At 42.2% G+C, this 16713-nt stretch overlaps 1 non-coding gene and 1 pseudogene across 1 annotated transcript; both read right to left on the bottom strand.

The window, feature by feature from the left end:
- Positions 1–677: 677 nt before the first annotated feature.
- Positions 678–12248, bottom strand: LOC113039627 (interferon-induced protein 44-like; annotated as a pseudogene).
- A 1767-nt stretch (positions 12249–14015) lies between these two features.
- Positions 14016–14087, bottom strand: trnag-ucc (transfer RNA glycine (anticodon UCC)). Its single transcript has one exon. It is a non-coding gene; the product is annotated as a tRNA-Gly (tRNA).
- Positions 14088–16713: the final 2626 nt, after the last annotated feature.

Raw genomic sequence — 16713 nt, 5'->3', positions numbered from 1 at the left:
GTGATTATTTTACAGATGATGTTGTTGGCAGTGGTCAAAATATGTTTTTCCAAATCTTAATTCCTTTGTGGATAATGATAATCTAAATTTGAAATGAGATGCATTATTGTTTTTCAGGATTATTAAGTGTAACATTAGCATGATATTACATAACATTTAGCTATAAAATCTGCACTCTAAAGAGGAGATTTGGTATTTGGTGCCATTATGATTAAAAAAAAAAGTGTTATATGTTGCATATCATATGACAGTCAATATATTGTTCTGTCACTGTTTCATATGTACATTTGTTATGCTATGTCTTTATTTATTTGTTTGTTTGTTTTCTTTAGCTTCGAGATAGTGAGGATGACCCCCCCCCCAAAAAAAAAAAAACTTAAAAATTGGCCACCTTGACAGAACATAAAAACAACTAGAACAAAAGTTGCTACACTGACATGCATCTTCAACCGTGTGAAAAAGTAATAAAAATCAGAAATTATAGGCTGTGTGTAATTCGAACAGTCAGTTTGACCTTTTTTATCCATTCAAGGTAGAAATACTCAGAACTCTTTTGTGTTTTGTAATAATAACAATGTGTTAAATACAATAACAATGTTAGAATAAAATATACACACACTTAAGAAAAGTCAGAGTAGGTCAATATTTGTATGGGTTTATTTCAACAAAGTTATTAGACATTTAAAATGTAAAAACTGTCAAAATGACTGCCTTTGTAGTTCTAGTGTTAAACTTGAAGCAATATCTGTTTTTGAACTTCACTCACCTTTGATGGAGTCTTAATCAGTTTTTACTAGTTTAATCAAACCATGCAATGATGACACAGAAATGTAACAAGCATCTCAGCAACAATGCAACATGTTTAGGTGGTACAAAGATGTTTGTTAGCATTTCCTTTTATTGAATGGGTATGATTTGGAAAGAAGTAGAATGGATAAACAGAACAGAATAACACTTTTTAGATGTCTTATTGTAGTGATATGTAATATGTCCCACAACTAGTAGATTAAATCGTAAAAAAAGTGTATTAATAGTACATTTCACACAAAGATATAATGTTAAATCAGCTATAAAAAAAGCTGTACTAGTACCAATTTATTAAATTATCATGTAAAGGATTCAGCATCATCCAGATAGTCGTCTGCGAAGTTGAGCATCTGCTGCAGAGCGGTGAGCAGCAGGACGTCACAGTTGAGCTCCAGCTCCAGCTCCTGACTGTAGTTCTTCAGCGGTAACACACAAGACACCGGCACACCCAACCCAGAGCTCACCTCCTGCACCTGCAGACACAAAACAACATCTCCCTCACTCGGAGTCCTGGAGATACAGACATCTGATCATGTGACCGCTCTCACCTTCGACTTGATGTAGGAACTGACATAAACACTTTGAAGATTTTCCTCCACTAGAGGACATGCTTCATCTACTTTTGTCATCAAGACGATCTGGGGGATGCCTGAAATGTAAATAACCAGAATACAGAATAAGAGTTATGCAACAGTTTTTCTCATTAGATTTTAATTAATCTATGGTATATCTAAAATGCTGTTACTTTACTTACTCAGTGAGTTCACTTTTCTTCGTATGGAAGCCAGTTTTTCCTGTAGTTTGTCAGACATGAGGGAGATTTTGGTGGCATCTATCACATACACCACACAGTGGATCTTCTCCTGAAGAGATGCAGGTTTGGAGGACTTCTGATCATCAGGTTGAAACGGCGTTGTGGGGTTGAACTGAATTAAGAGGATTTAAGATGACTGTATACACATATATATATATATATATATATATATATATATATATATATATATATATATATATATATATATATATATATATATATATACCATATATATATATACCATATATATATATATCCTGTTCATATATACCATATATGGTGTTGTGTTTTTTTTCCCCCGACACACATCTGATTGGGTTCATTTCATTTTAATTTGCATTGCAATGGTATGTTCCTGTTAATACAATGAATTTAAATACAACGTTTAACCGCGACAGTCTCTTGAAAAAGAGCAACTCACACATAGTGAAATATGGAATTACTTCGGATTTTTATCTGATGATGAAGGAAAAACCAAACTGCCATGCTAAATTCAAGCTAAATGGGGAAAACAAAAGCAACTTCATTTAGCATCTTCGGACACATCCCTAATCTTTTGCAGAGTACACAAAGGTTAGTGTAACTTATTTACCTTAAATAATTTATCTTAATTTTTGGGTCTATTTTTAATCTTAAGGTGTTGCATATTATTCACGCTAGAGAGAGGGACTGAAAATATTTTTTAAATGAGCAGTTTAAACACTGCATTTTAAAATAATAACTTTCTTTATAGTATGTATGCATTTTTGTTGCTCTTTTTTCCACCTTCTGGATGAATGGTTTTCATTATTTGCAACATCTCGGTTACGTATGTAACCTTGGTTCCCTGAATAGGGAACGAGATGCTGCGGTGACGTCACCACGTATGGGAACACCTCTGGTGTGACGAATGTCTGAAGCCCTATACCATCCCGCCAATCCTATTGGCCAAATGGCGCATAGCACCACCCTGCGCATGCGCACGCATGATATACCTGGGTGCAGCGCGCCATTTCGCTCAGATTTCATGACTGAAGATGAAGAGTTATCAAGGTACGGAACGGCCAGAACCGCAGCATCTCGTTCCCTATTCAGGGAACCAAGGTTACATACGTAACCGAGATGTTCCCTATCATAGGTCACTTCGATGCTGCGGTGACGTCACCACGTATGGGAACGATATACCAAAACGCCTGACGTACCTGATAACTGAGATCCGAGGAAGCATCTGCTCAAGCGGAGAGAACCCGGGAGCCAGGGGCCATCCTCACATCCAGACTGTAGGACTTGATAAAAGTGCTCGGTGAGGACCATCCTGCCGCAGCACAGATATCATCCATAGAAGAGCCACTGAGAAAAGCTTGAGAAGAAGCTACAGCTCGAGTGGAATGAGCCTTAACCCCTAAGGGCGAAGCGAGTCCGCGCGCCTCATAGGCCAAAGAAATTGCCTCCACCAGCCAATGGGACATGCGCTGCTTTGTAACTGCATGGCCCTTACTTTTATGTCCAAAGCAGACAAACAGCTGGTCAGATTCACGCCAAGGGGCTGTGCGATCCACATAAGTCTTTAAAGCTCTCACAGGGCAAAGACTTAGATCTCCTGACTCAGCCTCAGCAGGTGAAAAAGCTTCCAGAACCACTTGCTGAAAGCGAAAAGGGTTAGATGCGACCTTAGGAACATAGTTAGGCCTGGGCCGCAGCAGCACCTTCACAGAGCCCGGTGCGAATTCCATGCATGAAGGTGAAACAGAAAGAGCCTGTAAATCCCCAACTCTCTTGAGGGAGGATAAAGCCATGAGAAGAAGTGTCTTCAGTGTCAGGAATTTATCTGATACGGTCTCCAAGGGCTCAAACGGATGCCCTGATAAACCTAACAACACAATGGATAAATCCCATGAAGGAACTCGCACAGGGCGGAAAGGCCTCAGCCGTCGCGCACCCTGTATGAAACGAGAAACTAATGGATGACGCCCCACAGAGGCACCGCCTATGTATTCGTGGTAAGCTGAAATGGCTGCCACGTAAACCTTTAAAGTGGCTGGTGTAACGCCATCCGAGAAACGCTCCTGGAGGAACTCCAGCACTGAAGCCACTGGGCAGTAAACTAGATCCACATTATGATTGCCACACCAGGCTGTAAACAGTCTCTACTTGAAAGCATATAAGCGTCTCGTAGAAGCTGCTCTAGAATTCAATATAGTCTCAGTAGTTTCAACAGAAAGACCGGGACATACTAATGCACTCCGCTCAATGGCCACGCCCACAGTTTCCACAGATCTGGCCTCGGGTGCCAAATCAGCCCCTGTGCTTGTGATAATAAATCCTGTCTGAGCGTATTCTGCATAATACCGCTGGGATCAAACGAATCGGAGGAAAAGCATACAGACTGGTCCTGGGCCAGCTGTGAGCTAACGCATCCACGCCCAGGGGCGATGGGGAGCGTAGGGAGAACCATAGCGGGCAATGCGTAGTCATGCTCGACGCGAATAAATCCACTTTCGCTTTGCCGAATATCCGCCATAAAAGATCCACCGTCTGGGGGTGTAATCGCCATTCTCCCTGTTCCAGAGCCTGTCTGGATAGCAGGTCCGCTCCGAAATTCAATCGTCCGGGGACATGAATGGCCCGGATCGACAGAAACTTGTCCCGAGACCACAGAAGAACACGCCTCGCCAGCCTGCACAGGGGGCGAGAGCGCAATCCTCCTTGATGGTTCAGATAAGACACAACCGCTGTGTTGTCTGATCTGAGCAGCACATGACGGCCGATCAGCAGATCCGCGAAATACTGGAGAGCCAGAAAAACTGCCAGTAATTCCAGTCTGTTTATGTGCCAGCCGCGCTGAGCCGCTGTCCACACTCCGTGGGCTGGTCGCCCTCGACACACAGCTCCCCAACCAGTCAAAGACGCGTCCGTCGTGACAGTCTCTCGGAAAGCATAAATTCCCAGTCGAACTCCTGACAGGAGAAATTCGGTTGACATCCAAAATTTTAGCGACATCACACACCGCCGTGTCACCGAAATCGTGCGATGCGGGAGACAACGGGGTGAAATATTCCGCCTTTTCGTCCACCACTGAAAGGGGCGCATTTGAAGCAATCCCAGACGAATCACGGGGGATGCTGCTGCCATTAGACCCAAGAGCCTGAGGCACAATCTCACTGTCACCGTGCGACCCGCTTTGAAGTGCCGCACGCATGACGCAATCGACTGAGCGCGCGGGAGAGAAAGCTTCGCTGTCATCGCGCGAGAGTCCAGATCTATTCCCAGAAAGGTTATCCGTTGAGAGGGAGTTAAAACACTTTTCTTGAAATTTGTTTGTAAGCCCAGGCTGTTTAAATGATTCAGCACAAGATCTCGGTGAGAGTGTGCTTGAGTCCACGATTGCGCTAGCGCCAGCCAATCGTCCAAATAATTCAACACACGAACGCCCTGGAGCCGCAACGGGGCCAGAGCTGCGTCCATGCATTTTGAGAAAGTACGGGGCGCTAAAGCCAAGCCAAAGGGAAGAACGCGGTACTGATACGCTTTGCCCTCTAAAGCGAATCTGAGGAACTTCCTGTGTCTCTTGACGATCTGAATATGGAAATACGCATCCTTCAGATCGATCGTAATAAACCAATCGCTTGGTCGGATCTGAGACAGAATAGATTTCACCGTCAACATCTTGAATTTGCTCGGTCTGAGTGCAAGATTCAGACGGCGTAAATCCAGAATGGGTCGTAACCCGCCGTCTTTTTTCGGTACCACGAAATAACGGCTGTAAAAACCCGTCTCCATCTGAGAGGGGTGTACTTCTTCTATAGCCCCTTTGCTCAGCAGAGCTGACATTTCCTTTTGCAGCACCGCCATTTCCGTAGACTTCACCGTAGTGGAAAGAATTCCGCGGAAAGGAGGCGGGTCTTTCCGAAACTGAATGGTGTATCCGTGACAAACCGTGCGTAACACCCATTGAGGAATGCCGGGCAAGCGTTCCCACGAGGCCCGAAACAATATTAGCGGTTTCAAAACTTCCGCTCCCTGCAACGCCGTCATACGCGTTAAAACGACCGGACACGAAAAACCCGTGGTGTTCGTGCACCGGGGAAGCGTATGCGCCAGAGTCGTTGCGTTCCGTTGAGTATAATCCTGAAACGTGTCCACGGCAGGAATTAGGCCAACAGATGGAACATCGGGCTCTGCCGCTAGCGAAAACGCGGCGGCTGTGCGAGCCGTCATAAACGGGCCGTTTGTGCAGGGTCCTTGAGTCGTCCCTCGAACTCCAAAAGCAGGATTGCGCAGAGTGTCTGAGGGAGCGTCTATTATTACAACTCGATCCAATGTTGCTCGAGGCGCTGTTTGCGGCGAGACAATCAATGTTTGAGCATGGGGACTGCAATGAGAGTGTAGGATGCGCGAAAGCGGTCCGACAGCGCTCTCTAGCGGAGGGCACAGTCCCTGGCAAGCAGCAAAAAGATCAGGAGCTGCTATTCGGCACCCGAGAACGAGAGGCTTTAGCCGTCGAGGTCAGGTTCAACCGCTTACGTTGACGCTGGTGCGCCGGAGGAAAAACCCTAGGGCCCCAGTCCTTACGAGGAGGCGCCATAGGTGTGGGTTCCTCTCGAGAGGCTGCTCACTGGCGGTGAGAGGAGGTTGAGCGAGAACGCGCGGGCGCTTGCCGGCGTTCGACCTCCCTGGGTCTGCGGGGAATCAGCTGGCGGAAAGCGGCTGATTGCTGTTTCGCTGCCCTGAACTTCTCCACTACTGACGTGACAGCCTCACCGAAGAATCCATCCCTGGAGACAGGGGCATCCATAAGGAAAGATTTATCCTTCTCCTTAATATCGGTGAGATTAAGCCAGAGGTGGCGCTCAACCGAAATCAAACCGGCCATAGTACGGCCCACTGCACGAGCGGTATGTTTGGTAGCACGTAGCGCCAAATCCGTAGCTCTACGCAGTTCTTTCACTGCCTCCGGTGTGATGCCCTCACCTTCATCCAATTCCTTCAATAACTCCGCTTGGTAGGCCTGAAGGACCGCCATAGAGTGGAGCGAAGCAGCCGCCTGACCAGCCGCCATGTAGGATTTACCCACCAAACTAGACGTGACTCGACACGCCTTCGAAGGAAGAAGGGGGCGAGACTTCCAAGCCGCGGCCGAACTAGGCGCAAGGTGTTCGGCGAGAGTCTCTTCCACCGGGGGCATCATAGTATAGCCATGGTTCGCCATATCAGAAACGGTGGCGAAATCCGCGGCCGCAGCGTTAGTAATCCGCTCCGAAAACGGCTGTTTCCAGGACCTCGAAACCTCCTGGTGGAGGTCCGGGAAAAAAGGCAAAGGCCTCCGGGGCTGTGTAGGTGTCCGACTGGTTAGAAAACGGTCGTCCAGCTTAGAAGAAGGTTGGGCCTCGGCCTTGTCAACCTCCCAGTCTAGCCCCAATTTACCCACCGCACGAGAAACCACATCCAACAGCTCACTGTAGGAGGGGGAAACACGCCTCTCCTGTCCGCTAGGAGGAAGAGGGCTAGTGTCGGTCGCGAAGTCCTCAGACCCCGAGGCCGCGGTGGATAAAACATCGTCGTCATAGCGTCCACAACCGAAGGAGATGGCGGCGCATGCCTCCGGTGTGGGAAGTAAATCCTCATTAGAGAAGACGACAGGCTCAGTATAAGTTTTATTCTGCAGCAGGGTAGGGGAGAGCGAGCGATGTGGAGAATATTCCAGCGCTGCGCTGTCCACGAAGTCCATGTCGCACGTGTCACCCCAGGCCCTCGCCTCGTGCGGTGCCTCGGCAGTCGCAGAGGTGACCTGACGGGGGTTAGACTCGAGGGCGACATTAGAGAATACTTCCACCCTGGAGCGCAGTACTCTGAGCCGCAGGCCATCACAATGGGGACAGGAAGAAAGGCTGCTAAGCGCCGCCTGTGCGTGATGTAAACCAAGACATACTACGCACCTGTCATGAGTGTCCCCCGCCGTGATGTACCTGGTACATGGCTCCTTACATTTTCGAAAACTCATCGCGTCCGCGAAGAGGAGTTAACACTGCTCGAAAAGATCGCTGGAGAACGCGAGACGATAGGGCACAGATGATTCGCTATTCCTGAAGGAATGAAATCTGAGCGAAATGGCGCGCTGCACCCAGGTATATCATGCGTGCGCATGCGCAGGGTGGTGCTATGCGCCATTTGGCCAATAGGATTGGCGGGATGGTATAGGGCTTCAGACATTCGTCACACCAGAGGTGTTCCCATACGTGGTGACGTCACCGCAGCATCGAAGTGACCTATGATAGGGAACAATCTTTGCAACGAAGAATGTTGTTATATTCATTAACATGACATCTGCAGTCTGTTTTTGTCAGCCCTTTGTTAATTTATAATGTTAAAATCAGCTTGTTTAGTTCCTAAAAAATATTTGTGTTTTGAGCAGACGTTTCTTTTGAATGGCTCTGTCAATAAATCATTTAGAAAGACTGCCACCTACTGGATGTAGTAGTTTCCCATTTAAAGGTAGTCCATAAAATATTTTTTTTTTCAGCATTTCATACAGTGCCTACGCTATGGTGGGGCATTCGCCCCCCCCCCCCCTTCCCCCCCAATCGGTTATTGCTGCCACTCCTACAGATATATATATCCCTTTTAGGTTTTATTTTAATATTAAATGTTCAAACTGTAACTTAAATGAAGTAAAAAGAATGGGAAAATGCATCATTCTGGTTGTCCATGGCACGTTACTAGGCTTCGTCAAGGTGAATGCTCGCCGTCTCGCCGAGTAAACTTGTTACATTTGATTTGCAGCGCGCGCGCAAAAGAACAGTTTGTCCGTCTATATTATAGACAGTTCTTAGCAGCTAATTAAAAAAAAATTCTTCAAAAAAGGTGGATTTTCGAAAATGGATTAGACCTTCGTAGCCTCGTCAATCAGCAGACTTGCTGACTCCGGTCACGGCCAAAAGTACCACGGTCTGAGAGCCGAGCTGGCCCTTCTTTTGCGAATGCTAGCAAATGCACAAGCTAATGGAAGGACACAGTACTTAGACGGTTCAGTAGCAACACTCGTCGCCTGCAACTCTTCTGAGGGTAACTCATATGTTCAATTCACTTATTGAAGCCAGCCCTGGCTTTCATAAGGCCTATACTAAGCAGGTGAATTGTTGATGAATGTCTGTGGGTTCTAACTGCATTTGTGTTTTATGCATTTGGAGGTGTGTAACCCAGGTTAAAAACAAGTATTAGCATAAATAGCAGAATATACATTTATTTTTGTCCTTTATTTATTTTGTTTAGAAAAATAGTCTTTTATAGTATTTAAAGTCCTTGAAACCCTAAGAAAAAACGGTGTTTAAATTATTTTATTTGTTGAAGCACACTGTATTTTCTGTATTTTATTTTTTTCAATTTCCTGTATTTTATTTTATCTTTATATATTTCTCAAGTTATACAAAATTTGCATTCTACTCAAATCAAAAACTAAAAAATCAGTTAAAAAATGTTGTGACATCCTTATTCTCTGCAGGCGAATTTTAGTCTTCTGATTTAACTGGTCTATACGCAGACATTTGTGTGATTAGGTCCAACTCGTTTTATGAAGAAAAAAGCCTAAAGCCTAAAGAAGAAAAAAGAAAAAAGTTTTAAGAAACATCTATACGAAAGATGTAGGCCTATTTTATGTTTTTTTATTTAGCCTATATTATATTTATATGATTTTCTGTCCTGTTCTGTTGTTTAGGCTATCCGACGTATCCGATCTTTTGAAATGCGACCTCCGTCTGAACGGCCAGGCCACATGTATCCGACTCGTACGTCATTGATACGCTACAAACGTCATAATTCTGCGTTGAAGTAGGCGGGAACGAGAAGAGCCACTCACATCAGTATCCCACCACTCCTGACTGTGACTCCGCACTCACAAATTTCTCTGTACCGACGTTGCTAACACTGCTACACAAAATTCCATGGCCAAAAACCTTGCTCTCCTCCTTCTTTTTAATTTTCTTCTTAAAACAAGAAGATTGTAATTGTGCTGGCTCCGTTGGGAAAATAACTTTAATGTTGCAAAAAGAGCTCCGCTGTTTACTACACTGTTGTTGACATCCATGTTTAACGTTAGCAACTTCCGCAAACAACGAGTGACATCGTTCACCGTTGAGTACTCTTCTGCGCATGCGGGTCACTTCTGGGTCATTTCACGTTCACACAGTAGGTCACAAAAGGTCGCATTTTATTGGAAATGTGAACGGGCTTGCAAAAAAATCTAATTAAAAAAAAATCAGAATTGAGCATTAAGTCCTGTAGTGTGAACGTCACATTGATTTAGAACCAAAAACCAAGAGAAAACATTACCGTCTAAAACCGGGAGAGGGCGCTCTATGTCTACGCCCTCTCGTGGCTGTAGACGGTAATGTTTTCTCTTGGTTCATGTCAAATTAATTTTGATAAGTCGCACATGGCTATAAGTCGCAGGACCAGCCAAACTATGAAAAGAAGTGCGAATTATAGTCCGGAAAGTACGGTAATTAATTTCATATTGTTTCTTATTGTTTTTTTTTTTTCAGAATCAGAACCATGCTGCCCTAACTGGTGCCCAAAGCCACACAGTTAACTCTGCCACCAGCAAGTCGCAGCCCACCATCGCCAGTCTCTTTGAGAAAACCAAGAAATTAAATTCTTAATGCAGTGTTAATGCTTAGTACACTGAGAAGAGTTTCAATTTGCATGACTTCATTACTGTACACATGGAGTACATGCATGACACATTTAAATTAGTTCCTTCGTGGTTGTTCTTGAGTTTTTCTAAAGAGCCAGTTATTCAATTTCATAAAAAAATTAATTCTGAGGACAATTTGGTCTGTTTTTATTTAAATCTTAGTATTTCTGACATTTTGCTTCATTTTGTAGATATGAATTTTGAATTAATAAAATATGGCATGGTATCATGATACTTCAGCTGGTATAGTATCGTACCATTTGTTTATTGTATCATGACAACCCTAATATATATATATATGTATGTATGTATGTATGTATGTATATAAAACAACTTTAATCCGAATCTTCCATTTCTCCTTTGTTCATTTTGGAGATGATTGCTCTTACTGTATAGTGGTCAGGTACGTGTCCTTGAAGAATGCTGCTGATGTCCTCAATATCCAGTCCTGCACCTGATTGATCCTCGAGTCCCATAGTGTCACACAACACAAATGGCAATGGTTTTCCTCCACAACCATCTTTCAAAGGATATGTGCGAAACTACCAAACAAGAAGAGAATCACATAAAGATCTTAGGTCATCAAAAGACGTTACATGAACTCTAATAGAAAATATAATCATTTTATTGAATCTGTACCTGCACAGTTAGACTAGTGCCTGCAGATCCTGACATGGCTTTGTTGGTCACATGACCAGTGAAGATGGAGTTGATGGAGTTGAAGAAACTGGATTTTCCAGCTCCTACAGGACCGATCATTAGGATTCGGACTCGACTCACAGACCACTTCGGGGGCTTATGGTTCCTGATCATTTCCATGAGCTCTGCTCTTCGACTACAAAAGAGTAGTTCAAGCTTAAACTGTATCTTATTACTGAATTAATTCAGCATCAGGAAAACATACTCAGCTGTCCACAGCACATTCCTCCATGGCATCTCTGCCCTGACCTGAGGCTCTAGCGGAGCACTTCCTGTTTGAGTAAACAATTGATATTATATTAGTAATTGTTAAAAGAGACTAGAGTTACCATACAAATTTACTGAAAATAACTATATTTTAAGTTGACTTACTCTGTTCCACTTTGTACACTTCACACTCACTCAGCCAAGTTTCATGTCCATATAAGAAAGGATGAAAATCGAATGCTCCTCTAGGATGGTATTCATTTTTCACAAATGGATGGTTGTTGTAGCAAAAGTACAACTGTTGGCCAAAGTTGGGCCCTTCAGCATCATCATAGCGTGCATAATGTCCACTTTTAACTCTGACGCCAACAGGGTCTTAACCATCCTGAGCACTGAACAGGAAAGCCTGATCATCTCTAATTTCCCGCCCGCTCTGAGCATAATCCACACTAGTGTATCCACCAAAGATGTAGCCTGAACGGTTGTAGGCTACAAGTAAAGTGGGACCCTGACGGTCACATCTCTGGTGGAAAGCAGAAGCTTGATATCCATGAACTGAAGCTTTGTAGAGAAGAGTCAGTTCCAGGTTTCCCATCATGTCACAAAGCTGCTGCCTTTGCTTTTCTGTTAACCTCGAAGTGAGAGGGGTGTTGTAAATTTTGGACGCACCAAAAGCTGAATGCATCTAAACAAGAAAAAAAGGATAAGCTATATGATATATGGTTTGAATTCTGTGCCACACACACACAAACGAGCAGTCAGAAGATTAGTTTTCTGAAAGAACTATACCGAAACTGATCAGCAGGAATCGAAAAGGAAAGCAAAACCTGCTCAAATAAAATATAGAGTCTTATTTATGGTATATAAATGTCGCTTATTTGTTCGCTATATTTTTTTTACTTCACAAATTTCTACTACGTATCCGTATCTTACCTTCTCTCTGAAGAAATAACGAAACGCTGCTTCAGTACATCCAAGGCTACACTCGTAACGGCAAGCTCCTCTTCTCTCTGTCACACGAAAGCTTCAAAGCCTGGAAAACGAAACTCTTCGCTCTAAACGAAACTCTTCTTATGTTGTTGTCGCTGTTTGAGCTCGTCGTTGACCTGTTCACGGTATAGCCTTGAAACTGCAAGTTGAAAAAGAATAGCAGGATAACGGGTTGCTATTGTACTCCTGTTGTTCATTTGATGTTTGGCAAAATAAATTTTTAACAGCGTTAACTAATCTATTTAAGCAGAATCAGGGCTACCTTTTTTGTCTTAAAATTTTTGATAGACATAAACTTTTTACAAAACAGTCAAACGGAGCATAAAGTTGACAGTAGCCTAAAAACAATCACAAAGAAACGAAAAATACATAATCCTTTATTATGGGACATAAGCACAAAAAAAGGACAGAGTAGCCTAATTACACCGATTGAGTTAAAGTAAAAAAATGTAGAAGTGAACTTTTTTTTGTAGTTCAAATAAACTCTTGACCGGAAGTCTTTTTCTGCATAAAACGCAAATGACAGATAATGACCAGTGTGTGATTAAGTTATAGCGATATAAATGTTTTGAAGAACTTCTGTTAATTTAGGAGTGAGTGAATGCATGCTGAGCTTACCCAATGTGTTTTCAGTCGTTAACAAAAAGACATGTATTACATAAGACAATTATACAAAGAAAATTTAATTATTTTTTTATCTTGAATGGATTACTTATAAATGAACATCAAAGATGAATAAACAGGGGAGAATGGGGTAAGACGAGCCATTTTTAAATAAAGTTTTCCTCAAGATAAGGGAAAATGAGGCAGAATGAAAGTGTCTTGAGTAAGTTCAGGATGTTTGCTAACATCTTAAATTATCAGAATGTATCTTTGACAAGGGGTTCAAAAAATATGGGTTCTTGTATATAAAAAAGGTTCCGGTGGCTAAATCTGCTCCAGGTTAGGGGTAAACTGACCCGAGTCAGTGGGTAAGATGCACCTAAACTGACCATCTGGTTGAATCTGGTTCAAACCCATGTGAAATTTGATCAATAGTTTATGTCTTTTCAAAACTAATTAAAAAATACAAACATTCATATTTCTTTTCTTTTCTTAAAGCTTCTCCGCTAACTTCAACAACATAAAGCCAACCTAATGAAGTTTGCATTTCAGTCTTTTTTGTTTGCATTTCTGAAACAATGCGCTGAACACCAAAGTTTCTATCTTTCCAAAAAAACAGACTAAACAGAGAGGATAAATCCCCATGAAATGATGCCAAAGCTTGTTTGCTGAGATATTGTGGTTTGAATTTGTATAAAACAGCTCGTAGTTTCATAGCAGTTTTTGTGCTGTTGAACTCTCACAAATTATCAGTGAGGTTTAACTAAAGCTTTGATTTTGCTATTTCTTCGCTCAAACCTACAAAAAATAATGTATAGGTGTAGCTGGTTGGATTACTTATATACTGTAATCCACTACAGATTTCAAATGATATGACAAAAATGTTAATTAGACTTTTAGACATTTCAGGTTATGTAATCAGCTGCCTTTAGATTACCTTTGCCCTATCTCGTTTTTCACATTTCAAAATATACAAAGAGTAAGAATATTATATTCCATTTGTTGTTATTAACAACATGAAGAGCTTTAAACATTATATTGTCAAAATTTCCCCAACTGGGCTTGTGAAGGTACTGCAGGGGCGTTATTTTAAAATTGCATATCGTTATAGTGTAGCATGAACTTCCCAATTAACATAGGATTAGGACGATAGTTATAACTTTAGAATTATCGATCTTGGCGTGAAAGGGCTTTTCCGCAAAGTTAATTGAAGCAGGAAAAAGATGCTGCGTTGGCCGGGAATCGAACCCGGGTCAACTGCTTGGAAGGCAGCTATGCTCACCACTATACCACCAACGCTTGCTTAATAGTGCGCACCACAGTACGCTCTACTATTGTCACATAGTCAGCTTCAAAAGATCCAAAACACAATACATAACTTGAATAATCTTGAAAATAAAATAAAACGCGTCGCTCTTTCTGGCGAAATTAGTTGTGTTGAATTCAGTATGTGATTTAGCCGGCGGATGTTTGGGGTAACGTTATCCGTCGGTGTTTACGAACGATTTATTTGTCAAGTTAATCAGTTAACGTTAAATCTCTCGGTTCCAATGATCGATGCCTGATACAAAGAACTGCAGCAATGTGTAGAACATTAGTAAAAAAATTCTCCAGCATCCACAATCTTTTTCGACGAGAAAGGTAGATTGATGTAGCTGCTATAAATCAGGCAGTGTTACTGCGTACCAAAGCCCTAAAAGTATGTACTCTTTTTGTGACGAAAAAGAAGCCTACATACTTATTGAGTATGTAGAAGAATGCAGGATTTGGGACATACTACTTCGTCATAGCTGCTTCTTTTACGGACGCTCTGTTGCTTAGTTACGTGCATTCTGTTTTTATACAGATTCTGTCACTGTTTAAACTGCCCTGTCAATCATCTTATCATCACAGCTATCATCGTCCACATGTCGTTTAATCTGATTTCCTACTACCGTATTGGAGATAAATTAAAAGTAGCCTACTGTGATCTGCTAGTTCTAATTAAATTATCAGCAAGTAAATCGGGTTTCTTCATTACACCAGTAGGTGGCGGCAAGTGACTTATGAGTGAGTCTGAATCATTCACTGAACCAATTCCTTCAAACAGGTTAAATCTACTCAGGAAAATAACTGAGATTACCAAGATTTACAAGGGCAAGGCCATTCAGCAGGCTGTATGTCATGCTTGATTTATAATGTTTACATCTGAAAGCTTCACTTTGCCATGTTCTGCTGTTTGAGCGTCACATGATGCATTCTGCCTTCACTCAGATGGTGAAGGCTGGGGAGCTGCTGGGAATGGCCACATCCTACATCGTCCCGACTAGTGATGGGATTTATGGCTCTTTGAGGGGATCCGGATCTTCGCGATCCGCTCCTTTCAAAGAGCCGTTCAAAAGAATGGCTCTTTTGGCTCTTTTTAAATATTTAGTCAGTTTTAAGAAGCCAGCTTGGGAGCATCTCAGTTTATCCTGGAAATAATCACTGGGAGGTATTATGAGGTGAGATTTGTAGTCAAATAATTAAAGCTCAGATATCACACACCAATATCTGAGTTTGAATTATTCTGAAATATTGATTATTACCTCATTTCTCATGTGTCAACTATATTCCATAGGGTTGCACAAATCCCTCTGCTTAGACAGTGACATCATTATTTTGATTTACCTTTAGTACAAAGTGTGTGTGTGTGTGTGTGTGTGTGTGTAAAACTACGTTGACTTATGTTATTCATACAATACCTACTCACAAATAAACATAAAAAACAAAGCCGGCTGCAATGAATTTCTGTGCAAAACAGCTTTTACTACAAACACTTCCACACAAGAACATTGTTATCACACAAGAACATTTTGATAGAAAACTAATTTTTTTTTTAAGTAGATAAAATTAGAATAAATAAAATGGAAATGTCTACATACTACATACTATTACTACTGTAAACTTTGCAAATAGGACATCAGCCCCTTCAAGTCAATGAACAATAACAAAGTGGGCTGCAATGAATGTCTGTGGAAAACAGCTTTTAGTGAAACATTTCTATACAAGTAGAGTATCACAAAAGAACATTTTTAATGATTTTAAAATCAGTTTTAAATGAACACAAAATGCAATGTAAATGCATGCACAACTAATAACTAATATCATCACGCTATAAAGGGTTGGCCTGCGCTGGGTGCGCCCCTCCCCCTATAACTGTTCTGTCTCCTGGCGGAGCTCATTTGTATGAACACGCATAGGAAAAAAGAACGATAGAAAGAACGGCTCCTCTCCAGTCGCGACTCGGCTCCCATCGTTCATGTTTATGAGCCGTTCAAAAGAATCGGTTCGTTCGCGAACGTCACAACTCTAGTCCCGACAAAGAACTCCTGCTCAGAGCTGGATCTGGATGAAAACTGCTTGAAGCTGTTGGCCATATCTTATATATAACCCCATTTCCACAACAGGAACTTTCCCCAGGAACTACGGCTGGTACTCGATGTGTTTCCACCCAGTGTTGGGTATAGTTACTTTGGAAAGTAGTTAGTTAGGTTACAACGTTACCATCAATTAAAAGTAATCAGTTATGATACAGCGTTACCTATTCATACAAGTAACGCGTTAGAGTACTCATGCGTTACCAAAAATTAAAAGCCGTTTGCAGCGGCTCACACACGACACACGACAGACATAGCCCCAGGCCCCTTTAAATGCACTAACGTCAGTCATCCGACTAAATTAACACTGCAGGATAACAATAACAGGAAAGACAGTCAGCAATCGGCTATTCCACATGGCGTTTTATTTATTTATTATCACAGAACATATTATTAATCAAAATTCGCACCTAACGTTACCCAGCCCAAGTAGCGTAGGCTACTGTATATTATGAGCACCACAACATAACTCCTGATTTTTCTTTAACTTTAAATAATGCAGTTATCAAAGTACAAGTATGCTTACT

Source organism: Carassius auratus, chromosome 22, assembly GCF_003368295.1.
Source record: "Carassius auratus strain Wakin chromosome 22, ASM336829v1, whole genome shotgun sequence".
NCBI lineage: Eukaryota > Metazoa > Chordata > Actinopteri > Cypriniformes > Cyprinidae > Carassius > Carassius auratus.
The sequence above is the reverse complement of the archived record's forward strand: the minus strand, read 5'-3'. Positions and strand labels throughout refer to the sequence as shown.